This window comes from Onychomys torridus, chromosome 11 (genome assembly GCF_903995425.1).
Source record: "Onychomys torridus chromosome 11, mOncTor1.1, whole genome shotgun sequence".
NCBI lineage: Eukaryota > Metazoa > Chordata > Mammalia > Rodentia > Cricetidae > Onychomys > Onychomys torridus.
The window spans coordinates 51,362,231-51,390,228 of NC_050453.1; positions in this window are offsets into that span (position 1 = coordinate 51,362,231).

Genomic DNA, 27,998 nt, shown 5'->3' on the forward strand with positions numbered 1-27,998 from the left:
GTAACTATGTAATAACAATTAGTGAATAATGAGGCCATGAATTTGAATAAGAGAAAGAAGAGTATATAGTAGGTTTGGCAGGAAGAAAGGAAAGGTAGAAACAATATAATTATAATCTCAAAAAAACCACAAGAAATGTTTAAAAGCCTGTGTTGCAAATCTTATATATGTTGTATCAGTTAGCTTTCTTTGTGCCATTAGCAAATATTTTACAAAAGCAATTCAATGGGGGAAGGAATGTTTTCGACTTACAAATTAATAAGATGTGTTCAATTATAGTGGGGAATACAAGCATGCAGGAAGCTTTCTTAGAACAGGAACAGGAGAGTCTGTGATCACAGGGAAGTAGATCAAGAAGCAGAGAAAAGGAATAGCATTGCTTAGCAGTATTTTCCATATCCTCCTCTATATTCAGTCTGGGTCTCCAGAACCTTGATGACATTATCTCACTCAGGGCATGCCCTTTTCTCCTTCAGTTAACCCTATCTGAAAAGAGTCCTCAAGACACACCTAATGTTGTACCTCATCAATGCCCTACACATTTGTTAATCTAATGAAGTTGACAATGAAAATTGATCAGTCCATCTATATTAAAACATCGCATGGTATTCCATTGGCAGGCATAAGTTTCATTAATAGAAATCAATTTAAATAAAAGTGGCAATGATGAAATTAAATATAAATAAAACATGAAAGATTATAATGTTATAGCACTGACAAAAAAACAGAGAAAAAAGTCCTCAAAACTTTTATTGCTATTTTGATACTTAGGGAAATGTTAGGTATTTGTCACAATCTAGAAAGTTGTAAGTGTTTAGAAAGAGTGAGAATAGAAAAAAGTGACAGATTCTGGAAGTGATTTCATTCTGCAGCTTAGGTTTCAGAAAAAAAAGTTGTAATCTCAGGATTACACCATTTACATGAGAAAAGTAATAATTTTAAACTTCAGGAACCAGACATCATCTTTCCAAGACATATTTTTCTCTTATAAGGAATGATTTTTAAGTAACTGAGTAAATGAGAATTTGAACTCTCATTACCACGAATCACAATATAAACCAATGAAATGTATTAATAGTTAGACGAAGTGGTAATACTATACATACAACATGTGCTAAAACATTTCTAAGTCATTCAAAGTAAATAAAAAATAGTGTGTGTCAGTGTTAATTTGTGTTAGAAGGAAAGGTCTCTCATTTTCACCTAATTGTCATAAAGTCATTTTAATTAAAATAATTTTGCTCCCAATATAGAAAAATGTAATATACCTATCTTGCCTTAACTCTGTTTTTACAGGTTGTTAATGGTGGATATTTGCAACATGTTCCTCTTTCTTTCCCTAGATACAAGTATGTAAGTCAATTGCATTAGCACAAACTGAGGCATCAGCATGATTCCTTGGGCTTAAAAGAGGGGATATTCTAAGCCATCAGTTACCAGTAAAAACAATAGCTACCCAGTCCCAGAATTTTCTATTCTGTTAACCTTTTTTCAGTGTTTTATTGACATATCAAAAACATTTATTTTGCAAATAATAATGACCAACTATACAGTGCCATAGGATAATAGAAGATAACCATCTTAAGTAGCTTATTTTGGTACCATATGCCTCATCAAACTTTTGTCTATCAATAATGTTTTTTTAAAGTCATGCACAAAAAAACTGAAAAAAAGAACAAATTTACTAAGAAATCAAGAAAGAATCAAAATAGCTACAACATATTAAAAATTTAAAACACTAGTTAATGAAGGAAGTGAATAATTTCTTTCAGAGACTTACAGAGACAGTTGGGAGGGCTACCCAGTTAGAAATGTTTCCAATGTTCACATATTGGAAGAATTCATATTATTGTAAAGTCCATATTACCCAAAGATATGAAAAGATTGAATATAATTCTCATAAGAATACCAGTAGCATTCAATACAAAAATAGAAAATACCATCCTAAAATTTACATAGTACTAAAACAACCAAAGCAAACTTTAGCAACAGCAAAAACTGGAAGAATCATATGCTCCACCTTCAAATGTACTACAGACTATAGTACTCAAACTATGATGTAAATAGGCCACATCAGTGTTCATTTAAACAGAAAAAGCATAGGAGTCTATCATATGAACTCCACAATACCAAGTGAATGAAAGTATTTTTAAATTAATTTAAACTATATTTTATTATGCTTTATTATATTTCTGAGGAAAATAATAGGGAAGAATGTGTCATTTCAAAGTGCTAGCAATGTAATTTCATCACTATTATGATGGGTGTGTTTGTTATTCCCAAGATAGTCTTTTTACTCTTGAAACTCTTATCACTATTATTAAGAGATTCTAAAACAGATATCTGGTTCTGTTAATTTTCTAAATTTGTATTGAAACTCTGTCAGCCAGTCTTTATATGCATCTTCAAGATAACCAGCATCACTTCTAGTTTTTGATATAGAAGTTTACATGTAAATGCTGAATCAAAAGTGTTCTATTCTATTTCTCCATTACCCCCTTGCTTGCCTTCCCTCCCCTACCTTGTCTCTGAGCACAATCAGTATAGTCTTAAGTCACATTGCTAAGAAACATAACTTTAATAAAAAAAAACCTGACATCAAGGTTTATTCTTTGCACAACAGAGCTAAGAAATACAACTACAATTTTAGTTTCATGAAGAAAGCTGAATTTCATCTAAGTGAACATATTATTGACAGATCCAGAGAAGAGCTTGTGAGCCATTGTTGACAAATCAGCTTCCATATGATATATATTTATGTATAAATATATATTTAATTTATTCATCACTAGAATTGATGTTGGTTATCTTGAAGATGCCCAGAACTACACAGTGAATATTTTTCATAAATCACAATGAAAATCAAATAGTTAGAAGTAGATCTTGTTTAAGTTCTAATTGAATTAGGGAAATTATATCCACAGCTACAGATTTGTGGTAAGAATGAGTGTACATACTGACTACAAGCACTAAAAGCACAGGAAGTGGCCCTCAGCTTTACAATCTTATACTTTAATTAATGAACCAACTATTTCTGTAAGAAATATAACCAAAATTAATGGCATGAATAAACTCACACATATAAAGAGAAGGGATAGGAAACTCATTTAATCTTCAATAATGACTTTAAGAACACGCTGTAACATGAAAGGTGGAAGGATGCCTGATTACAGCAATGTCTTTTATTAGATTTTGTTTTGCATAGTCAGAGTTTATGCATATTAGTAAGTTAGTCAGCTGGTTAGGCTAAAGAAAGGGGCTTTGCATTGCCTATTGTTAAATATCAAATTGTATAGTGGAAGCAGCACTGCTGCTACTTGCTCAGAAGTGGTGTCATTTCTAAATGCCCAGGTTATCTATGTCTTGTTAAGCAGGTACCATTAGTCAAAGAAGATAAAGAGATTTAACTGAAAGTGGGATGAGCACTACTATTGATTAATTTTAAATCCCCCATTCTAACCACAAAGTGGTCAGTGCAATTTAGAGACAATCTAATGGAATATTTCTGGTATTTGATAATGACTTCAAGTAGTGGAAAAGGTTAATAACTTAGAATGCTGTTTTTATCTTTTATTTTATTTCTTAAGCATACTTTTTTTCTGAGACAGGGCTTTGTGCCTTTCCTGGAACTCACTCTGTAGCCCAGGCTGGCCTTGAACTCACAGAGATCCGCCTGGCTTTGCTACCCAAGTGCTGGGATTAAAGGCATGCGCCACCACCGCCCGACAAATGCTGTTTTTAAAAAACAAGTTTCTTTTTACATCACTGTTGTACAATAAAATAAGAATTGCGCTTTAGCATCAAATGTTCTGAAGTTTATAATGCCAGTGTCTGTAGTATATAATTATCTTGAACACATTTTTTACCTGCCTAAAATCAATGACTTTATCCTTTATTTTGATTTATAAAAACATTTATAATCATCTTTCTAACTTTCAAACTATTGATATAAATATTCTTTAGGTATATATTTTTCAAAAGTAGGTTTACAAAAGATGTTTATATGTATAGGGAATATGATTTTTCTCTAAATTTTATATACTATAATTCTTTTGGAGACAGGGTCTTAACTATGTAGCCCTAGCTGGCCTGGAAATTACTTAGCAGACTAGGTTGGATTTGAACTTTCAGAGATCTACCCATCTATGCCTCCTTTATGCTGGGATTAAGGACATGTGCCATCATGCCTGCATTAAATAAAGTAAATTTAGTATCCATACATTATTTTTAATTCAAACATTTGTACACATTTAATCTGTAACTAGCATGTGTTAGTGATGAATGAATCTCACCACAGTAGTGTTCATGAATACAACATTAATATAGGTTTCAACTATTCAATGTATGTCTATAAACTATAGGGCATAGGAAAGGCATGGGGATCATTGGAAGGATATAAGTGAGCACAAACTACACAAAAATTGCACACCCACACAACTCCCCCCCTTCACACACACACAGGAATCACACTCAGTTTGCTATTTTGAAATACCAAATATATAATGCTGTGATAAGTAAGGTGGCTAGCTCAGGTAATAGGTTTTTCTATGAAATATTCCATCTCAATTTTTAAGATGGCAATTTCTACAAAATATTTTACTTTGTCTCTTTAAATACCAATTGTCCATTGTTTCAGAACTCAGCTGTAGTGTTTCTAAAACACACCTAAAAGGATTATGAACATGACCTCTTTCTCCAAACTGATAGCTGTGGAACATTGGTTACGATGGATATTGTGTGTGGTACTCCAACAGGGTTTAAATTTAAGTGATCTATTTCATGAAAGTGTTCAAAATTGCTAGGATGCATATATGGGTTTTATAAAGAAAAATTATATATTACTTTTGTAAGATAAATTTTAATATCCATGTAAGTATTCACCATGGCCTCAGGGCAATTGAGCTGTGTATCAGTTTCCATGTTTTTAATTTGTTACATGCTTATCTTCCTTTCCTTCATCACCTTTCTCTTCCTCCTTTCTTGGCTACAATAAAGTAACACAATAGACATAAAATGAGAGTCAGTGGTTCATGTCATAATGATTTGAGATAATGACTTTTTATATAACTTGAGCACCAGAATTTGTCCACCATGGAGCTATCTATCCTTGATGCTTGCCAAATATGCATCTTTTTCAGAGCGATGGGATTTAGAAAAAATGAAGACAGACCGTAACATATGAGCATTCTGGGAGAAGAAACACATTATAACACATTCTCATAATCACAAGAAGATTATATTAGTTATTGGTTGCTTACTTCAAATTATCTTAGCACTAACTAAGTAATGAAGGCAACATCATTATCCCGTAGATTAATTTTATGTCAGGAATTTGGGGGTTGCTTACCTATGTATCTATGACTCAGAATCTCATTGAAATACTAATCAAAGTGTCAGTCAAGTTATTACCATTTCATAGTTCAACTGAAGGATGATCCACTTCCATTTGTATTTATTCTCAAATCTTAAGGTTATCTTTGTTAAATTGACCTATATTGGATACTCATAAGAAGGTAACTTGTTTGCTCCAGAGCAAGAGAGCTGAGATAATTAGACTCTAGACTACTCATGTGGAATCACCTTGGTATTTTTGTTATTTATACAAAAGCTATGTTATCCTGTCTGTGTAACTTTACATATTATGAGACAAGAAGTCCAGACAAAATATAAGAAGGCCATGTTCATTAAAAATCATCTCAAAAGCTGTCTATCAGCCAGGCAGTGATGGCACATGCCATTAATACCAACACTCTGAAGGCAGAGGCAGGCAGATCTCTGAGTTTAAGGCCAGCCTGTTCTACAGAGTCAGTTCCAGGACAGCCAGGGATGTTACACAAAGAAACCTAGTCATGATAAACAAACCAACCAGACAAACAAATAAAACCCCACAAATAACTAAAAATCCAGTTATGATGATAATTTTTTGGTTACATATAGATGTACTGTATTTATGTCATAAAAAGGTCATAAAGTATATTTTAATGTACATTTTACATATTATTCAAGATTGTCAATGTAACAATCATTTCTCATGAGCTTCAAATAGTTTAAGTCAACTACAGTGCTGTTTGGTGGCAGATGAACAGGATTAAAGATGTATTATATGATTATGAATTCAAAATCCTCATTTGCAAGAATTAAATATTGTAATTTAATACTGAGAACACAAAGTAGCTCAGAATACATTTTGAGCAAAGAATTGAAAAGGGAAACACAATCTATGAGATGAAATATAGCCAGTGAAGTAGTAGAGGTACATCTGGATGTATGTGAAAAGGGAAAATACAACCATGTAATATATGCGGTAATGACATACATCTGCTTCTATTCCTAATAAGAAATGTCCCTTGGTAGAATTTAGCTCCGATGGTGAAGGTCTAACATCTTTGGGAACTTTTCTGTAGGTGATAATGGCTGTTAGGGGCCTGGGCTGCTGCTGTGAACTGCTTTTCTTTTCATTCAGCTTCTGTTCTTTCTATAGTTAATATGTGGTAGGGCATCTTCTATGTCATTTCAAAGATGTAAGAGTTAATTCTCAAGAGAACAGATAGGAGTTCAATGTCTTAATGACTGGGCACTTAAATTGGCATGATGTTACTTTCACTGTGTTCCCCAAACACACAGATGGGGTGAGAACTAGAACAGTTATCACCCCTTGGTGGTAAGAGACACAAAGATCACATTTTAAAAGCTTGTCCATGTCCATGATAAAATACATGATTAGCATGCTCAAGGCCCCATGTGCCCAGCACAACAGAAGTCAATGAGTAAGCCACGGCAGTAATCTCTGGGACCAGCTTCCCCAGCAATCTTGTCATGACACGGAACAGTTGCATCCCTGCTTTTGCAGTGTAGTCTTGGCTGAGGGAATCTGTTTCTCACCATGCTCCCTGCTTACTATTCGGCTATGAGAGAAGCAACACACATTCAGTCAAACTTAGGCCTAGGACAGAAGAACTAGCAATTTGGGCTCATCTGCATAGTAAGTTATCAATGCTATAAAGCCACTAAAATTATTTATTAATCAGCATTGCCAGAGAAATAGATAATATGCACAAGAGGAAAATTGTGTCAATGGACAGAAAATTGTAGCAGACTAAGAAAATAATTTAGTTACTATGAAGTTTCTAGCATTTTTTTTTTTTTTGGTCTGTGTATCAAAGTCCCCAAACATTATTCAGTAGAGAAGAGGCGGTAGTTAGAAGAAAGACTTCCAAAGATACAGGACAGATATAAGAGCATGGCTCTGAGTTGCTTGATTTTTCTTTCTATTGCTTATTTTCCAGGTACAGCACCTCACAGCAAGCAAATTGAAATCATCATTTGGCTTTGAAGATAAGCCTTTACTCCTGTCAAATAAACTATGAGAGGGTGGCTTAACTGAACCAAAGGTGCTTTTATAAATCTGCTCTACCAAACTAACAAATAGGAAAATATTGTTATTTATTTATAGTCACTTGTCAGCCTGGCTGGAAAGGTACCATAAACTTCACTCCCACTGGGAACTGTACAAAGACACTAAACCAATGACTGTCTGAACAAATGAAGATTACATGGGATTCTCAGTCTCAAAATATGGTTGAAAACCTCTGTCATGTCAGGAAAGAAAAAAATCATTTGCTTTATAAAAGTCAGAAATACTGAAAGTGACTCAGATGTTAGAATATCTTCTTTGAAAGCATCAATCAGGAAAATAAATTTACAAGTAATTTTGAGAGGGATGAGAACTAGAAATGCCTCAGAACATACACATATGGAAAGATAGATTTGTATGTGGTGATATGTTGTGTACCCTAATAAACTTGCCTGAGGGTAAGAGGACAGAGCTAGCCACTAGATTACACATAGCGGTCAGGCAGTGATGGCACACACCTTTAATCCCTGCACTTGAGATCTCATGCCGTTGCTTGGGCAGCACACATGCCTTTAATTCCAGGAAGTAATATGGCATGGCAGAGAAACATATATAAGGCATGAGGAAACAGGAACTCTCTCTCTTTAGTCTGAGGATTTCGTAGAGGTAAGAACTAGTTTCCGGCCGTTCTGCTTCTCTGATCTTTCAGTTTTCACCCTTATTTCTGGTTCTGGATTTTTTATTAGAAGATCATCTAAGATTCAAACAACATTTGTAGAAGTTTAAACATGTTATTTTTGTTGTTGTTGTTTTTCGAGACAGGGTTTCTCTGTGTAGCTTTGTGCCTTTCCTGGAACTCACTTGGTAGTCCAGGCTGGCCTCGAACTCACAGAGATCTGCCTGGCTCTGCCTCCCGAGTGCTGGGATTAAAGGTGTGCACCACCACTGCCCAGCCTTAAACATGTTATTTAAAAATATATTTTTCACTGTTTAAGCTCAATGACTTGGAAAGGACAGAATCAACAAATTGAAACTGGTCCAAAAAGCAACAAAGAGAAAATACTGGAAAAAAAAGCACATAAAAGAAAAAATAAGTAATGCTGAATATTCCCACTGAAAATTACAGTACTCTGATGAAGTTGGAAGTGATTTTAGTATCCTGAGTCCATATCCCAGATTACTTTTGATATTTAAATATATTTAAATGTACTTCTCTTATACTGTGAATATTGTCTACAATGATTTAGAAGGCAGCATTTTCCGAGGTGATGTTCCCTTCACCTTGGTGAATGCACTTCAGTGTGCATTCTTCATGGACACCATGTTTCCATGGTGAGATACATAAAGCCCTTTTAAATATAGTCTTTATTCCTTTGCAAATGTGACACAGTTACACAATTATATATATATATATATATATATATATATATATATATATATATATATATATATATATATATATCCACCACAAGCCATCCCTCCATCAGCCTGTATGATGCCAGTCCATCTTTCTCCAAACTTTGTACCTTTTAAAAACTGTTATTGAGAATTTCAAGTTCAATTAATGCTACTATTGCACTATTGTTATCTATCTGCACTTGGACATTTATTTCATATTCAATTGAGCTGCCACATCTCCAAAGAGGAGTGACTCTCCTTCCATCAACAACCATCAACTGACAATAAGTCTTCACCCTTCTTATGAGGCATCAGCAAGCCGCTCCCAGAAACACCCAAAAATTTTGACAGACATGGCCTTTTAAATTGATTTAAAAAGAGTATATGCCCTTAATTGTCAATATTAACCTAATTTAAAAACTTTAGGCAATATTGAAATTTATCCTTAAATTGACAATAAAAAATCTTGAACCCATTGAGAATTAGTATGTGGAAAATATGGACTTTAACCACTTATTGAAGACTTAGCACCCTACATCCATATATAAATGAATACATACCTTATTTGTCTTTTGAGTTGAGTTACCTCATTCAGGATGTTTTTTTTTTTCTACCTCCATTCATTTCATCTTGCTTAAAAGCTGAGTTATATTCTATGGTATAGATATACCACATTTTTAGTCTTTTCATCTAATGACAGATATCTAGTCTTTTTTTCCTATTTCTGACTTTTATTAATAGAGCAGCAATGTACATGGGTTAGCAAGCATATCTGTAGTAAGATATAGATTACTTTGGATATATGACCAAGAGTGGTATAAAGAGTGGATCTTGAGGCAATAAATTCTCAGCTTCCCAGGAAACTGCCACACTGATTTCCAGAGTAGATGTACAGGATTGCCCTCCCACCAAAAATAGATGAGTGTTCTCCTTACTCAGCACTTTCATCAGCATTTGTTTTATTGATCTTATCCGTTCTGACTGGTGTAAGATGAAATCTCAATGTAGTTTTGATTTGCATTTTCCTGATGCCTAAGCATGTTGAACATGTATTTAGGTGCTCCTCAGCTATTTGTGTTTTCTCTTTTGAATGTCTCTTTTTGGACTTGTACCCCATTTTTAAAATTGGGTAATTGTTTTTGTGATGTCCAGTGTTTTGAGATATTTATATATTTTCGATATTATCCCTTTATTGGGTATGTAGTTGGTAAAAATGCCTTTCAGTTCTGTAGGTCACTGCTTTGTCTGAATGATGACATCCAGTACCATACAGAGATCTTCAGTTCTGTGAGGTCCCTTTTCAGTTCTGTGAGGTCCCATTTATTAATTATTGTTCTTAGTGACTGTGTCTGTGCACTTGGTGTTCTATCCAGAAAGCCATTTCCTGGGCTAAAATGAGTTTAACAACATTCCCCACTTTCTTTTCTATCAAGTTCAGTATATATGGCCTTATGTAGAGGTGTTTGTTTAATCCATTTGGAGTTGAATTTTGTGCAAGGTGATCAGTATGGGTCAATTTGCATTCCTCTACGTATAGCCATCAAATTTGACCAGCACCATTTATTGAAGGTACTGCTTAGCTAGTGTATATTTCTGGCTTCTTTATGTGTGTGGCATTATGTCTGAACTTTTTCATTAATCAATGTACCTGTTTTTATGCCAATTACATGCTGTTTTTAATTACTGTAGCTCTGTAGCACAATTTGAGGTCTGGGTGGCTATATCTCCAGCAATTCTTTTATTCGTTGGGGTTGTTTTATTTCAGAGTTGTCTTCATTTCCATATGAAGCTGAAAATTACCCTGTGAAGTTGTGTGAAGAATTGTCTTGGAATTTTAATGGGGATTTTATTGAATCTGTAGACTCTTTTTGGTAGGATGGCCATTTTTACTATGTTAATTCTAGTGATCCAGGATCATGGGAGATCATTTCATATTTTGATATCCTTTTTAATTTCTTGCTTTAATGTCTTAAAGTTTCTTATTTTACAAGTCTTTCAGTTGTTTGATTAATGTCCTCAATCCTCTCTGGCTTGTACAATCTTTTTCCTCTTTATCTAAAGGGTTCCCTTAGCTTTGAGAAGACGGGATTGATATTTTTTGATATGTTTGTTTTGGAGGCTACTGTAAAAGGTATTGTTTCCTTGATTTCTCAGTTTGTCATTTGTATGTATAAGTATAATGATTTCTGTGTATTAATTTTCTATCCTGCTATTTTGTTGAAAGCACTTATCAGCTATAGTAGTTTTTAGTGGAATTTTCAACATCATTTATGTTCATGGTCATATCATCTACTTATACAGATATTCTTCTTTCCTACCTATTTGTATGTCCTTGACCTTAAGTTGTCCTATTGCTCCATATAAGTCTTTAAAATACTATATTTAATAGAAATGGAGAGAGTGGACAACTTTGGCGTGTTCCTAATTTTAGTGAAAATGTTGAAACAATTTGAGTTTTTCTCCATTTAATATGCTGTTGGCTGTGGGCTTACTGTATGTCACTTTTATTATGTTACACTATGTCCCTTTTTATCTCATTTCTTTAGGACTCAGAGAACTAGGTATGGAGGCTAGATCACCTTAAGAAGGGGAAATAGAGTAGATAGCTATGGGTGGTTTGGGAGTATGGGATGGAAAGGTCAAATGGGGAGGAGGGAAGATGGAATGTATGGAGGAACAGCCAAAACTAAGGGCCAATTGAATGGCCAAATGGAAATCTAATTCAGTAGAAGCTTACTGAAATACATGCATATATGAAAGGGATCTAAATGCAATCATCAAATAATTGGCAAGAATAGCAGCCCCAATTGTATAATGCTCATCACCAAATGAAACCTTCAGTTCTGAAAATGAATGACATCTAATCCAGTTGGTAGCCAGAAGGGCCCCATGGAAACCCAAAACAATCGAGGCTATTGGTTGTTCTCCACAAACTGAGGGTGAATGAAACCTATTGCCAAATGAAACACCCACACAACAAATTGGACATTGAGAGGTCAAGTCAGTGCCTACCTAGAGCCTTCACTCCTACTGACTAGTGTTCTCAGTGCTCTTCATGCTAACAAAAGATAAAGTTAAGCACTAACCCAGATACAATCTGTTTACTATATGGTAGGGGCCTGCTTGCAAGACATGTTAGTTCAATAGTGGCACAAAATTGTGAGAGTAACCAACAGTTGTCTGATGGATAAGGTCCACTCCATGAGATGGAACCCATCCCCAATGCTACTTAGGTGGCAGAGAACCTGATACTAGTCAGGGCAGGGACCTAGAGGAAAACCAAACCCTACATTCCTACTAAATATAACAATAAAATGGCTTCTAATGACATTCTGCTATAGCCAATGATAAGTGTCTAACTTAGCCATCATCAGAGAAGCATCCTCTTGCAGTAGATGGGGACAAATACAGAGACCCACAACTGCACAATATGCATAAACCTTGGAACACAAAGTCTTAAAAGGGAAGTTTCAGTCAATTCCCTCTCCCCAAAGTTAAGGGAACCCTTCAGATAAGGAGGAAAAAGATTGTATGAGCCAGAGGGGATTGAGGACACTAACTGAACAAATCTTTCAGAACAGAGTGGGACTGATGCACATATGAACTCCCTGAGACCACTGCATCACACACTCTGTCTGCACAGATATAGGTCTGCTGGGGTCCTAGCACTTGAGAAGGCAAGTAGACACAAGCCCATATCCCGAATCCAGAAGCTATTCCCAACTGATACTGCTGGTAGATGAAAAATTAGTTTTCTCCAATGGATTTTCAGTGTGTACACAAACCACTCCTAAGACCAAACCCCATGCACAGCAGTAGATACACAACCAAAAATGAGTTCTATGTCATTTTTGGTAGTTCTTTGTCAGTTTTTTTTTTTTTTTTATTACATGTCATTTCTGTATATATTTTGTTTTCCAGTTTTGTGGTTTTTATGGGATTTCTGTTTATGCAATTGGATATGTCTCTGTATCTATATGTTTCTTTAGCTCATTTTCTTCTGCTTGTTTTGTTCTAATCTGGTTTGTTTGTTTTTATTTTACACAATTTTATTATCATCAGTTTTCATGCCTTTTTGTATTCTAATGAGCGAGGGTAAGAAAAGATGTAGATTTGGGTGGGAAAGTGAAATGGGGAGAATCTGGGAAAAGTTGGGAGATGAAAGTATATCAGAGTATGTTATATTTTTAAAATTTATTTTTAATTTTAAAAAGTACAGGAAGATACTATTTGTCCATTTGTCCATATTCCAAGAGGCTGCACTCTGAGAGACTCCTGATATCTGTGGTCTTTTCGTAAAGATCATCGTTCATCCTTTGTGGGTTTCAAGGGAGCTGCTACAGTTCAATGGACTGTATTGATGGAGTACGAGATAACTAATATGCATAATTATTTGGAGTCACAAAAACTTGGATCTTAAGCTACCTCTGTGCATCGTCCATGCTTACAGAAATGCAGGCTTTTCTCACAAAAATATCCAGCCACCATGAACATGATCTCATTTTGGAGGGCACCATTAGTGTTCAGACATACTTTCTCTCTCTCTCTCTCTCTCTCTCTCTCTCTCTCTCTCTCTCTCTCTCTCTCTCTCTCTCTCTCTCTCTCTGTGACACAGTGGTCTCCAAGTATACCTCAAGAGCCCAAGTTGGCCTAAAACTTTGGCCTGTCTTCCCTGGGTACTTTAAGGGCTGGGATTATAGGAGTATGTTACCATGCCCAGGTCAAGACTGGATTTTATATCAATCAGTCTGGAAAGGAATAATTTGGAATTACTGATCCTCATTTTTCTAGACTTTGAAGGATAAACTGTTAACAGGCTTTTGAATTCGAGGGGAGCTGAAGTAGAGAAATCTGGTTTCAGGAGAGACACCCTGTATGTCTGAGAACCTGCAGTTCCCAGCTCTTCACACACACACACACACACACACACACACACACATACACACAGAAAAAAATCCCTACATATTCATTGTTCAAATAGTTCCCTATGTATATTCCATATGTTTGACGAATTTTAAGATTCTGATGAATATTGGTGCATTAAATTCTGCTCCTGAATCCTAAACACAACCCTGAAAATGTCATCTAACTCAAGCACTGATTCTAGAAATAAATCATACCTTGGCCCAACTCAGTTCTCATATTGGTGGGGTGGGTGGAGAAATATCTCAGGAGTTAAGATCACTGTCTTCTTCTCCATATCTGGTGTTCAATTTCCATTGTCCACTGACTCACAATCATCTTTAACTGCAGTTGCTGGGGATTCACATCATTCTCTGTCTTCCTGGGTACTGAATACTTGCACACAGGATTATCAAGGCAGAATGCCCATACCAATAAGGCAAAATAATTTTAAAAACTTACAAGTGGATAAATCTTCAAACCTGAATGAAACTGATTTGAGGTATGTGATGTCTAAATAAAGTGATTTACTAAAGCATTCCATGATATAAATCTCCTTCTCACATTCTTCATGCCAAGTGACATCTCCCAGATTCTGTACTGTATATACCTTCCCATACTTAGCTGTATTCCATCCTCTAGGGACAGATTTTTGGTCCTGAAGTGGCATCCATGAGATCCTTGTGGCTTGAATATTGACAGCTAGACAACAGTTATTTATGTCTGATGTTGAAGAAAAAGATTGTATTTCTGTCAGCAGATAGGTGAAGAGTGAGGGGGAATATATGATCAGAACTCTGTGTAAGGGATGGGGCCGGAAGGCTGTGAGATATCCTGATCTAGTAATGGTTTTAATGTACTCTCTGTTGCATAATTATATCCAATCTGTTCTTCCTAAGGGTTCTATTACATCCTATAAACTTTTACAGCCTGAGCAGAGGAGTACTATGTGTAATTAAGGGTCTGCTCTATACATTACTAAGCAAGAAGGCATGCATGGAAAGGGCCATTTTCCATACCTTCTCCAAAGAGAATAAAAAGCTGTAAGGAGTGGTGCAGAACCATCAATATCTAGAAATGAAGTTAGAAGATATATTGGAAAGGGAGGGTGACAGACTTTCCATGCAGCAAAGTTATGGGTGATTCTTAAAAGAATGCAAGGAAATACTTTAGATAAGAGGGTTTTTTTTTTGAGGGGGGAGTTAATTTTTTTATTTATAGCACATCAAACATAAAAGCAGTAAATTTCATACTAAATAAATAAGTTGGGTCAGGATATTTGAAAAAAAATCAGAGGACTAGTCAGAATATGTAGACTTTATAAGGTGAAGAAGGAATTGTCAGAGGTAGCATTGTTATATTTTAAAAGAAATTTCATAATATGTGAATTGTAGGGATGATATATAGAATTCCAATTATAAGAACCCTGCTAATGGGCTGGGTTGTGGTGGTGCACACCTTTAATCCCTGCACTCAGGAGGCAGAGGCAGGCAGATCTCTGTGATTTTGAGGCAAGCCTGATCTATAGAGTGAAGTCCAGGACAGATACCAAAACTAAACAGAGAACTCGGTCTCAAAAAAACAAAAGAAAAAGAAAAAGAAAAAGAAAAAGAAAAAAACACTACTAACATTACCTGAGAGGTGAAAGAAATGATTTCATAATATCCCATGCCCAGGTTATTTATATTATTGTAGTTAGAACTTATAAGCATTTTGAAGAAAATCCAAGATATCATATACTGTATTATTATTTCACAATGGCATATCATTACAGTCCGTTCCATTTCCTAGAACTGTTGCACATTCCATCTATGTATCAAAATCAAAATAATTAATCAGTATCATCTAGCAACAACATAACATCATAATAAATTCTCTAGATATCTCAAAACATATTTTCAGTTAAGACTACATGAATGAGGATGCAAAGAAGCTAAGTTTCTAATCATCTTTCTTTTATACATATAATGGCCCTTTGTTCTGCTCAAATCATTGCTAGACTGAAGCAGCCAAGACATTTATTCAAGTAATGCTCCTGTTAGGGCTGTGGTTGATTGCTTCCTAATGCGGTCCTCTATCACTTTCCTTCTATGCTCTTTATTCAGAGATGGAAAAGGATGGAAATCTAGGTGCTTAAATACATTCAGATTCAGGTTTCCAGTGAAGGATAGTGTGGCATTCATGTTACTTCTCCCTTCAACGGACAGCCAACGTCAATATGTCTCACAGATGTTCTTGGTGGTTGCAGACTCCTCTATTACACACTTTCCATTCACAGTTATTCTAATGGATGCAGCAGCATTAACCAGATTTGTAGTACCTGAATGTATGTTAAAAATTGTATTTTCTAAAGAAAAAAGAAGCAAGTACATCTAATGTTTCTCTGAGTACTAGCTAAAAAATAACTTGCATAGGTTTTGGCACATTTTCCATTGCAGTAACTCAACACCACAGATGAGATCATTTGTTTTAAAGATGAAACTTATTTCTCAGATTTCTAGAGGCTGGAAGTCTGTGATGTAGGGTCTTCACTTGTTCAGCATGTTCTTTTTTAAATTTTTTATTTTTTATTCCTTTTCTTTAATTCTTTTAGCAGAGAAAGCTTCATTGTATCTGCCTGTGGAGGAAACATTATGCGTGAGCCAACAGCATGCATTGAAAGGAAGAAGCAGAATAGAGACCGATTTCTAATCAATTTGATAAAATTGCTATGTTAGTTCAGGGATCCAAATACCTTTTCTTCATTCCATTTTTGAAATGTTGGAGTCAATTGCATTGCCCTAAAAGCCCATTATGGGAAGTGAGTAGATTGCCCTTTGGAAAATGAATGGCTTGGAGAAAGGTTTAGATAATTATATTAAGAGGATATTTGAGGAAAAGTTGCCCAAAAGAATTTATATTATCCTTGGCACAGTAGAGCTTTCTTATAATCATTGATAGTTTGTTGTGAAAAGGTAAAGTAAGAGCCCAAATAGCTGAACTCAAAAAGTCAGCATTGCTGCCCTCAAATAGGTTGCAGGCAGTAGAAGCAGATAAATGAAAAACAGATGCCCGCCCCCCACAAAAAAATGACTGAATTTTAAGGAAATCAGAGTTTTAAAATACCTATTCTTATAAAATAAGAGTACAATTGTGTTGTGAAGTAGCGTTGTCTCCATTTAGCCCCTGAAATAAATGATTCTGCCTGTGGTATCTGAATGAGCATATTCTTGCTGTGTTAGAAAATCACATGTCCAGGGGAATATCTGGTAGTTTAGAAACTCCTTTTTTCCCCTGACATCATGAATTGCATCCCAGATGCCCACCATGAGGACCTCATCTAATTCTAATAGCCTCTTAAAGATTAAGGGGGTTTGTTACTCCTTGTTATCCCTTTCTGTTCTTGATCCAGCTGGGATCTCCTGATCCCCTAAGCTTTCTTTCCCTGGAATCTTGCCCTTCATTACTCCCACTGTCATCCATATTGTTCATGTAGATCTCATCCATTTCTCTGTCATTGGGCAATCTCTGTGACTTTCCTAGGGTCCCGTTTTCTAGGTAGCCTCCCTGGAGTTGTGTAGCAGTCTAGTCATCTTTGTTTTACATCTAGTATCCTCCTATGAGTGAGTACATACCATGTTTGTCTTTCTGAGTCTGGGTTACCTCACTCAGGATGATTTTTTCTAGATTTATCCATTTGCCTGAAAACCTCATGATGTCATTGTTTTTCTCTGCTGAGTAGTACTCCATTGTGTATATGTACCATATTTTCTTTATCCATTCTTCATTTGAAGGGCATCTAGGTTGTTTCTAGGTTCTGGCTATTACAAACAGACCATGATAAATGATGACCACCTGAGAACAGGAATAGGCAGAGAGCTAGAGAGGTCCCCAGATATCCACAATGGTACATCCTCTGTAGACTTCTGGCAGTGGTTGAGAGAAAGCCTGATCTGACCTAGTCTGGTGATCAGATGGCCAGACACCCTAACAGTGGTGCTGAAACTCTCATCCAATAACTGATGGAAGTGGATGCAGAGATCCTTGGCCAGGCCCCAGGTGGAGCTCCAGAAGTCCAATTGTTGAGAAAGAGGAGGGACTGTAAGAGTGTAAATTGTTGAGACCAAGATTGGTAAAGCACAGGGACAAATAGCCAAACAAATGGAAGCACATGAATTATGAACCAAAGGCTGTGGAGCCCCCAGCTGTAGCAAGCCCTCTGGATAAGTGAGACAATTGAATAGCCTAAACTGTTTGGGAGGCTCCCAGGCAGTGGGACCCGGACCTGTCCTTAGTTCATGAGCTGGCTGTTTGGAACCTTGGGCTTACACAGGGACACTTTGCTCAGCCTAGAAGGAGGGGACTGGACCTGCCTGTACAGAATCCACCAGGTTTAAATGAATCCCCGGGGTGTCTTCGCCTTGGAGGAGATGAGAATGGAAGGGAGGCCCTAGGGGGAAGGTGGGGAAGAGGGCGGGAGGGGGGAGGACAGGGAAACCCATGGCTGATGTGTAAAATTAAAACACAAATATAATAAATAAAAAAGGAGGAAAAAAGATTAAGGGGTCACCATCAAGTATTATATTATCAACATATGGACTCATAGATCCTAACATATTTGGAATTAAATGCATTGACTTTGAAGGAAGAATTCAACATTCAATAAAAATTTTAAAGACTGAGTGTCAAAAACCATAATTTCATAAAACTACAATTTTCCTTGAATTTGGAACCCTGAACCCAGAATGGCACCACCTTATCTTTGATAGTTAATTTGCTTTGATTCTCTCTCTTATCTTGTGTCGTTTTTCCATTTCTCTTTTAATTTCCATTGTTTGTAATGCAAACTAAATGGCAGTTAGTAAATGAATGTCTCCTTTTTTTAAGATTTATTTATTTATAATGTATACAATGTTCTGCCTGCATGTGTGCCTGCAGGCCAGAAGAAGGCACCAGATCTCATTATAGGTTATGAACCTCCATGTGGTTGCTGGGAATTGAACTCAGAACCTTTGGAAGAGCAGCCAGTTCTCTTAACCTATGAACCATCTCTCCAGCCAAATGAATGTCTCTTAATATTTTTAAAATTCAAACTAACACTAAAGAATTTTATAAAATGAATCATAGTAAATATTATTGTGAACTGAATTTCATATATGTCATTGGATGTTTTCAAACCAAAAAACCCACATGTGTTTATAGTCTATATGGTATGAATATAGACTTGCTTTTGGCTCATAGAAACTCTTGACATAACCATAACTGTGTCTGTGATCACATTAGATGTGCCCTGCCTACTTAGATATTAAAATTCCTTCTCATTATTATTTGAAAATCCCATTTAGATAGAAAACATTAGGTGCTAAATTTTGCTAAGTGGTACTTCTAATTTATATTACTTTCACATAGTTCTCATTTTTTCTGTCCATTTGATATTTTAAATAGTATAAATTATATCATCATTATTAATAAAATAGTACTATGTGTAGTAAAAAAAAAAAAAAGACTAAAAGAACTATAGACTGGAAAAGAGTTGAGTGTCAGTTTTTGTAGTTAGAATTTTCCTGCCTGGCCCAGTCAGGACAAATCTCTCTTACCCGCCAGTCCCACAGTCGCTCAGACCCAACCAAGAAAGCACACAGAAACTTACATTGTTTAGAAACTGTATGGCCGTGGCAGGCTTCTTGTTATCTGCTTCTTCTATCTTAAATTAACCCATTTCTGTTAGTCTATACTTTGCCACATGGCTTGTGGCTTACCAGTGTCTTTACATCTTGCTTTTCATGGCAGCGGCTGGCGGTGTCTCTCCCCAGCCTTCTGCTTCCCAGAATTCTCTTCTCTCTTGTCCCGCCTATACTTCCTGCCTGGCCACTGGCCAATCAGAACTTTATTTACACAGAGCGATATCCACAGCACTTCCCTTTTTCTTTTTTTTTTCAAGGAAGGTTTTAACTTTTACATAGTACAATTACATATAACAAAACAATTATCAAGCAAGAATTACAGTTACAATATTAAAGAAGATATCCTATCTATCTTATATTTGTGAGTCTAAGGTTTTATATCTAACTTATCTTTTATCATAACTGAGGAAATTATAACTATCTAGTCTTCAACCACATCAAAGACCTCAGAAGGATATAATATTACCTGAGAACCAGGAGAAGGATGCAAGCAACTTTCGGGAGTTTTGCAGGGTAGACAGAGACAGCTGGCAGCCTGGACAGTCACCTAATGTTCCTTTGTAAAGTTGGGGCATTTGTCTTCAGCCCACAGGGCTAGAGTCTCTTGGTCACTTCTCTCAGTGTCCTGTAGAATGTCTGGCAGTTTCCTCTGTGAAGCAGGAACCTGAAGGACCATTTTGTCAAGCAAAGTTCAGTGGTCACCTTTCTATGGGTCCTGCATGTCCAGTTGATCAAGCAGTCCAGGCAAGAACAGTTTCTTGCCCAAATGGCTATTTTTGCCAAGGTGAAGATAAACTCCATATGAAGTGTCTTCAATGCCCATCCTCCTCTCTGAAGTAAATCGGTGCTGCCAGGAGCAGACATGTCTCACTGTCCAGAAAGTCTAAATTTTAAAAATATTTTAAATGCCATATTCTGAAGGTCTTTGAAGTATTTGAAGATTACCTATCTATCTGAAATATCTCTATGTATATGTAGAAGACTTAACTAACATGGCTACAAGTATGATTATCATAGATGACTAATTATTAATCTATTTTTAATTATCCATTACAATTTTAAATGAGCTGTACAAACATAATACTTTAAACAAGAGTAGAAATATACACACAGTATAACAAAATTAACTAAGTTTGTATCAATAAACTAAAATCTAAACCAATGTAAAACATTTTAAACAAGTTGTTGCTCTTTAGAAGTTAAGTTCCCTAATCTACCCTTTCATCCTATTATATCTATATCATATCCCCCTTTCTTCTTTAGAAAGAGATCTCATTTATAATCAACCTGCTTTAAAGAAAAATAGTGTTTTTTCTCTGTCCCACACCAGAGGGCTCTTCTGATTTGGGACACAAGAATCTCTTAAGCTTTTCTTTTAGCAATATGTCTGGGTTTAGAGGAGGAGTGAGCCAATTCCATCTCCAAAGCCAGCTTGATAATTTTGGGAATGTGGGCGTAGTTTCTCTTACTACTTCCTGCTGGAGGGGGGCGCTGTATCTTATGGGGATACAAAGAAAATTTTAGGATTATGGAGTAGTCCATTAGGGTGAACCTCTGAGCCAGTTGTCTTGAAACCATTCTGGATGTTGGATCATCTGGGCCATGGTATCATCGGAGACCTTTCAGGTGGTCTTGGCTGATGAAGCCTCATGTATCTTAATGTGGAACAAATCCATAGCCTCTGGCTTTCTGTGCAAACAAAAGCAGAGACTCCTTTCCAAAGCAACATATCCTTATATCCAAATTTTGAAGTCAAGTTACCTTTAAAATTTACATATTTGTTTAACTCAACAGCTTTTACGGTCAAATCTTTTTCTGCAGTTAAAAATCCCAAAGACAAGACAAACCAGATTCTCTGTGTAATATCCATCTTTGTAAGACTGAAATGTTGCTGTGGCTGCTGGCTCCGCCCACCTCAGCTTCCCAACATGGCAGTGGTACAGTTTACCGCCAGCTCTGGGTCTGGAGCCATGTGTACCATCAACTATCAGAAGCAGTTCTATCAAAGCAGCGCATAGCCCAGAAATCTTTTTTTTTTTTTTTTTTTTTTTTTAAACTATCAAAGGCTAAATCCACCATGGAGCAGAGCAACGTGTCGCTTGTAGACTCCTCATTCCCGCCACACTGCAGGTCAGATGCACACGCCAGGAACCCGCCATCGTAGCTCAAACCGGCAGGCTGCCACTAACTTGAGAGAGACAACTAGGAAGCTGTTTTTAACTCCATCTTAGAATCTTTTTTGTCAGGTTTTAGGTAGAAACTCTTGCCAACACGTTGGGCGCCATTTGTAGTTAGAATTTTCCTGCCTGGCCCAGTCAGGACAAATCTCTCTTACCCGCCAGTCCCACAGTCGCTCAGACCCAACCAAGAAAGCACACAGAAACTTACATTGTTTAGAAACTGTATGGCCGTGGCAGGCTTCTTATTATCTGCTTCTTCTATCTTAAATTAACCCATTTCTGTTAGTCTATACTTTGCCACATGGCTTGTGGCTTACCAGTGTCTTTACATCTTGCTTTTCATGGCAGCGGCTGGCGGTGTCTCTCCCCAGCCTTCTGCTTCCCAGAATTCTCTTCTCTCTTGTCCCGCCTATACTTCCTGCCTGGCCACTGGCCAATCAGAACTTTATTTACACAGAGCGATATCCACAGCAAGTTTTGTATAATACTTTTATTTTATTCCATTGCCTAAGAAGTAATTTTTACCTCTGTGCTTGACCTCAAATGATTGTAAAATTGCCTTGACTATTGATTTTTAAATAACAAATAAGTATGATCAATAAGGTAAATTGTAATTATTCTAGAAATGTAAATTATCTTAGATTATGCTTCCAATATTTTGGTTATTTTCATTTTCTAAGTTATAGAAAGTGTTCTACAGTGCTATTTTGTATATGTGTTCTTCATCATCCTCCACAACTGCCCTGTGATCACTTTCCCAAATTTACTAGAGTTTGGAGGATTTGTGCCATTTCAAAGAGTCAAAACATAAACGTACAAGTACTTGGCAAAGTTATCCCTAAAGATGAGTTCACATACTGTACATCAAAATTAAAGCATGAGATATATATTTGTAAAGACAAAGTTATAAATAATGTCATATTTATGACTATTCCATAGACAGGACTTCATCAAAGAAAACTGTGATGAGAAATATGATTTTGTCATAAAAATATTTAGAACAATCATCCAATTTTCCTTAAGCTTGCACATTAAGGTTACTTGATTGTGTTAACAAATTAAACACAAGATGTACAAATATTTATATACAATTTTTAGGAGAACATATATAATAAATAATAGAAATTTTAGCTGGTTGGTGGTGGCACACGCCTTAATCCTAGCACTCAGGAGGCAGAGGCAGGCAGATCTCTATGAGTTCAAGGCCAGCCTGGGCTACAGAGTGAATTCCAGGAAAGGCACCAAAGCTACACAAAGAAACCCTATCTTGAAAAACAAAACAAACAAACAAAATAGAGAATTTAATAGGTTGTTTGGATCTAGTTCATGTATACTGATCTAAAATAATTTTAAATGGAGCAAATACTCTGATAAAAGATTTAAACATTGTCAATTCCTTTAAAAATATGTTACATTTTGCCAACACAGTAGAAGAAAACTGAATAATACATTAAAATTAAAGGCACACTTTTGATTGGCAGCTTTGACAAATTGAATATATACCAACAGTTTATGAATGTTTAGTTGGAGGCATTGGTTTTGCCAACTGGGATATATGCACTGGAAAAACCTGGAGGAAGACAATACATTTGGTATTGTGTGGTGTAACTATTTCAATGAGTTCTCTACTATTTTAGTGTTCTATTTTTATTCATGAAGTAACAAATATAAAAATAATTAATTTAATTGAGTTGTAACGATTATATAATAATAAATGCTGAAACAGTGTTCTCAGAGAAGATACAAGGTTGCATTTGTATAAACCACTGCTTGCAACATTTTATTAACCAATCAAAACACTGTCTTACTTTTTGGATATTTCTGTTCAAGGAAACTTTAAAATAAATATTATTTATGTTTATGTTTAGTTCAAACATGACTAAAGCCTGTATTTTTCTCCTAAAAAAAATCATAGATTTCTTCATTTAGACATACTAGGAAGCCCTTCAATATAACTGTGCAGAACTTTTTAAATGATAAAACCAACAGAAGCCAGAAAAAATGTGTCGGTAATAGATTATAAAAAGTAAACTAGGTGAGAGCAGGAAAGCTAGCCAGTTGGCAAGTTTTATGCCACATGACTCAATATTTGGATGTTCTTTGCATATCTGTGACTGACTGTAAAATATTGTAGTATTAACTAGAAGTTACAAATGCATTGCAATTGGATCTGCATAATACAGATCAACTGAATTTTCTTATGTGAATAGTATAAAACATAGCTATAACAGTTTCCAAATGTCTGCATTACTTATATTGTCATTCTAAAGATATGAGATTTTAAGCTTGTTCTCCTGAGAACCTATAATATTATATATTTGCTTACAGAATACTTGTTATAAATCCTCCATATTTCCTTTGTGCCTGTGTTGATTAGCTGTCCAATGGTGAGCTAGCTCTGCTATGTGGTTTGGAGTTGTTCCTTGTTTCTTGCTTTGAGAGTATTATTAATCATACAAAACAATATCATGTTTAATTATACAAAACAAAATCATATAAAACAATATAATTGTGATTTCATAATCAAAATTATATAGTATACTTTGCCTTTCCTTTGGATGCTCTTTCATTTTACATTTTTAAATTAAATCTGCCTCCATCTTTATATTGTATTCTTTTAGAAATATAAAAGGATCACATGTATGTATACCTATCTATATGTATATTTCTAAGTGTAGTCTCCAAATATATATCATACCTGCATTGCCTACTCATTTTATACTTTAAGTAATAGTACTTTAAAAATATCTAGTAAGCTGGGCAGGGTGGTACATGCCTGTATCTCAAACATGGCAAGTAGAGAAGTCAGACATTCTGTGAGTTAGACCAGAGTAGTTGGTTTATGTAGCAAATATCAGACTTGCCTGGGCTATGTAGTGAAACCTTTCCTCAACAGAAACACAATACAAACCAAGTGTATGTGATAAAGTACTTCCTAGGCATGTGAATATGAACATCTTTTCTCTTAAAGCTGTATAGAGCTCCTCAGAATACATGTACTAGATTCTATTCATTCTGCATTTGGAAGAGTGTAATAATAGACACTTTACTAATTGGTGTCTAAGTAGGCCTGGACTTCCTATCATGTGTTTGGGACATCTGTGCAAATTATAGGAAATTTTTGTAATCTATTTAAGGATTTCGTGAAGAAATAGTTGTATTTTGTTATAAACTTTTCATACAAAATTAAATTAATGTAAATATTTTAAAAGGTAAAGTTCCTAGTACCAGTCATATAAAAAATACTTAATACAACTGCAGTTCAGATTCTTAAATTAAAATGGCCACTGGAAATTCATGACACAAAAATTAAATGATAACATCTGGAATTGACATCAAGATTTATTTGCATATACAGAAAAGTGAAATGGCTGCAGAGAATTTATTGAGTTTATCCTGTTTGATGATGGCACAAGTTAAGATTACAAAATTTAAACAGTGAAATCTTATAAAGTATCTTTGTGTAACCTTAATTTTCTTTGACAAAAGTACTGAAAATTCTTGTAACGTTAGTATACTTAAAATCATATAACATAGTTTATGTCACATTTTCATGACCGTACTAACACATTTCTGATTCATCTGACAACATAAATAATGATGTTAAAAATTAATCCTCAGAATTGAAATTTTTCCACACAAGGAAGCTAGGCATATTTAACTTTATGCATGAATGGATGAATTAATTATATTGCTCTTTACACAAAAAAGAGAAATACTAAAACTTTTGTTCATAGAGGCTGCTAATATTCCAGTGTTTATTTGTTTAATAAAGAAGTATGAGGCAAGGCTTCCAGTGGAGGAACTGGGATACCAACCATGCCACAACGCTTTTGACCTACAATTTGTCCTGCCTGTAAGATATGCTGGGGTAAATAAAGGCAGTGTGTGTAGAACTTGTGGGAGTGGCCAACCAATGACTGGACCAACTTGGTCCCACACAATGTGTGGAAGCCCATGCTTGCATAGCCCAGAGACCTAGACTAAACACGACTGACAGAAAAAAAAAAAAAAAAAAAAAAAAAAAGAATATGGTTCCTAGTGATATTCTCCTATACTCATAGACCAGAGCCTAGTCTAATTGTCATCAGTGAAGCTTCCTCTGGCAACATCTGTAGGAGCAGATGCAGATACCCACAGGCAAACATTAGGTGGACCACAGGGAACCCCTAGGAAGAGGGTGAAGAAGAACTTTAAGAGCCAGAGGGGTCAAGGATACCATAGGAACAGGGCCCACAGAATCACCTAACCTGAGTTTGTAAAGGTTCACAGAGACTGAACCAACATCAAAGAGCCTGTATGGGTCTGCGCTAGGTCCTCTGCATATATGTTATGGCTGTGTAATTTGGTGTTCTTGTGGAACTCCTAAGAGTGGGAGCCAGTGCTGTCTCTGAATCTTTTGTATGCCTTTAGGACCCTTTCCTCCTGTTGGGGTTGCGCCGTCCAGCCTTCATATGAGAGTCCGTGCCTCGTCTTATTGTTATGCCAGGTTTAGTTGATATCCCTGGGAAGCTTGCTCTTTTCTGAAGGGAAACAGAGGAGTAGATCTGGAGAAGAGGGTAGCTCAGAGGGGAGAGAAACCCAAGGTCAGGACGTAATATATGAGAGAAGAACAAGTTTTTAAAAATACTAATGGGATTCTCTCTTTATGTAAGATAACATTTTGTCTGAGTTAAGACTTGATTGCAAATGATTATCTTTTACTTCTCATTGAAAACAATCATTTCATATGGTATATTCTGAGTATTTTATGCTGTGTCATTTATTTTTTATGTGTCTATGTATAAGTGATTTGTGTAGGCTTTCATGCTGGTATATGAACTTTGGTTTGTGCATGTATATGGATACCAGAGAATGTTCTTTTCTTCTATCTCTTGCTACTTTGTTTTTAATTTATTATTGTTTGCTTAAATTTTATTAGTTTTGGTGTGTGTTTATGTTTCCTTTGAGTGCAGATATACTTGCCCTGCCTCTAGGTGGAGAGTAAATAAAGTTGGCTGTCTTGTTGTATCATTCTTTTTGTTTGTTTGTTTTTTGAGACAGGGTTTCTCTGTGTACTTTTGTGCCTTTCCTGGAACTCACTCTGTAGCCCAGGCTGGCCTCTGCCTCCTGAGTGCTGGGATTAAAGGCGTGTGCTACCACTGCCTGGCTGGTTTTATCATTCTTAACCTTATTTGATTTGTCTATTTCTCAGAGGTATAGCTATGAGATATAGATATAAATAGAAAGTACAATGCTTTCTGGTTATGGTTTCACCTCTCAAAACTCCTCCCAGTTCCTCTGCACCTCTCCTGCTATCCAAATACACATTTTTTATATTTCTCTCTCATTAGACTACAAATAGGAATCTAAAAATTAAAATAATATAATATAATAGAAAAATAAACAAACCAGAATCCAAAATGACACAAATATTTGCACACAAAAAATTCCATAAAAACACAAAATCAGAAAATCATAATATATATACAAAGGACCTATAAGATTAAAAAAAAAAGCACTGAGACCAAAAAACAACATTAAGGTCATTTTGTGTTGGCCATTTACTACTGCTGGGCATGGGGCCTACCTACAAGAGTGGATTATATGCCTAGTGAGACTCCCTTGGAGGAAAACTAATTTTTCCTTTGTGAGTGATTATCACTTGGGGATAGAGTATAGATTAGGTGTGGGAGGGTTATTTCCACTTCCCCTCTCAGTACAGGCCAAATGGGATCTTAGAGTCTCTTGCTGAACCTCAAGTTCAACATTTATTTGGCTGTGACCACTAGCCAGCCAGACTCTGGGGCGCATATGTCTCCATCCTCCAAGGCTAGTGCATATGCCTCCTATCAAATGTCATTGGACCCAGGTGTTATATGGGTGCTGGCTACCTAAACTGAGAACCTCCTGATTATGTCTCTGGGATCTTACCCATTGATTTATTTTCCCAGAGCATATCTACCCTTTTGAAGATATGATGTCTCTAAAAATCAGAAGATACATGTCAGCTAGTTTGGCTGGCCAATGATCTCCAGAAGTCTATCACTCTCTGATTTCCCAAAACTGGGATTATGAATGTGTAAAATCATGCTAATAATTATGTAGGTTCTGTGTAAATTAGAGTAAGGACTTTAGCAGCTAAGCTAGTATCCAGGCCCTAATGGTTTACAGTGAAATTCATTTATGGTTTTCAATTTCAACAAATAGACCATTATAAAAACTTAATATCAATCCAAAAGCATTTTATTTTTGTTAAATACACACACACACACACACACACACACACACACACACACACACCATTTAAAGGGTACATTTTAAAGTGTCTACTCAGCACAGGAAATCAATAGAGTTAGCAGTAATTGTCTTATGGAATGAAACATTAAACTATACAGAAATAGGAAAGGCAGAGCCTAAGAGTGTTCCATGTACACTATGTACAGGTGAAAATTATCAAAGGAAAAAATGTAATTAATACAAAGGGAATGGGTCTCTGTAATGGATATTAAAAGAAATTTT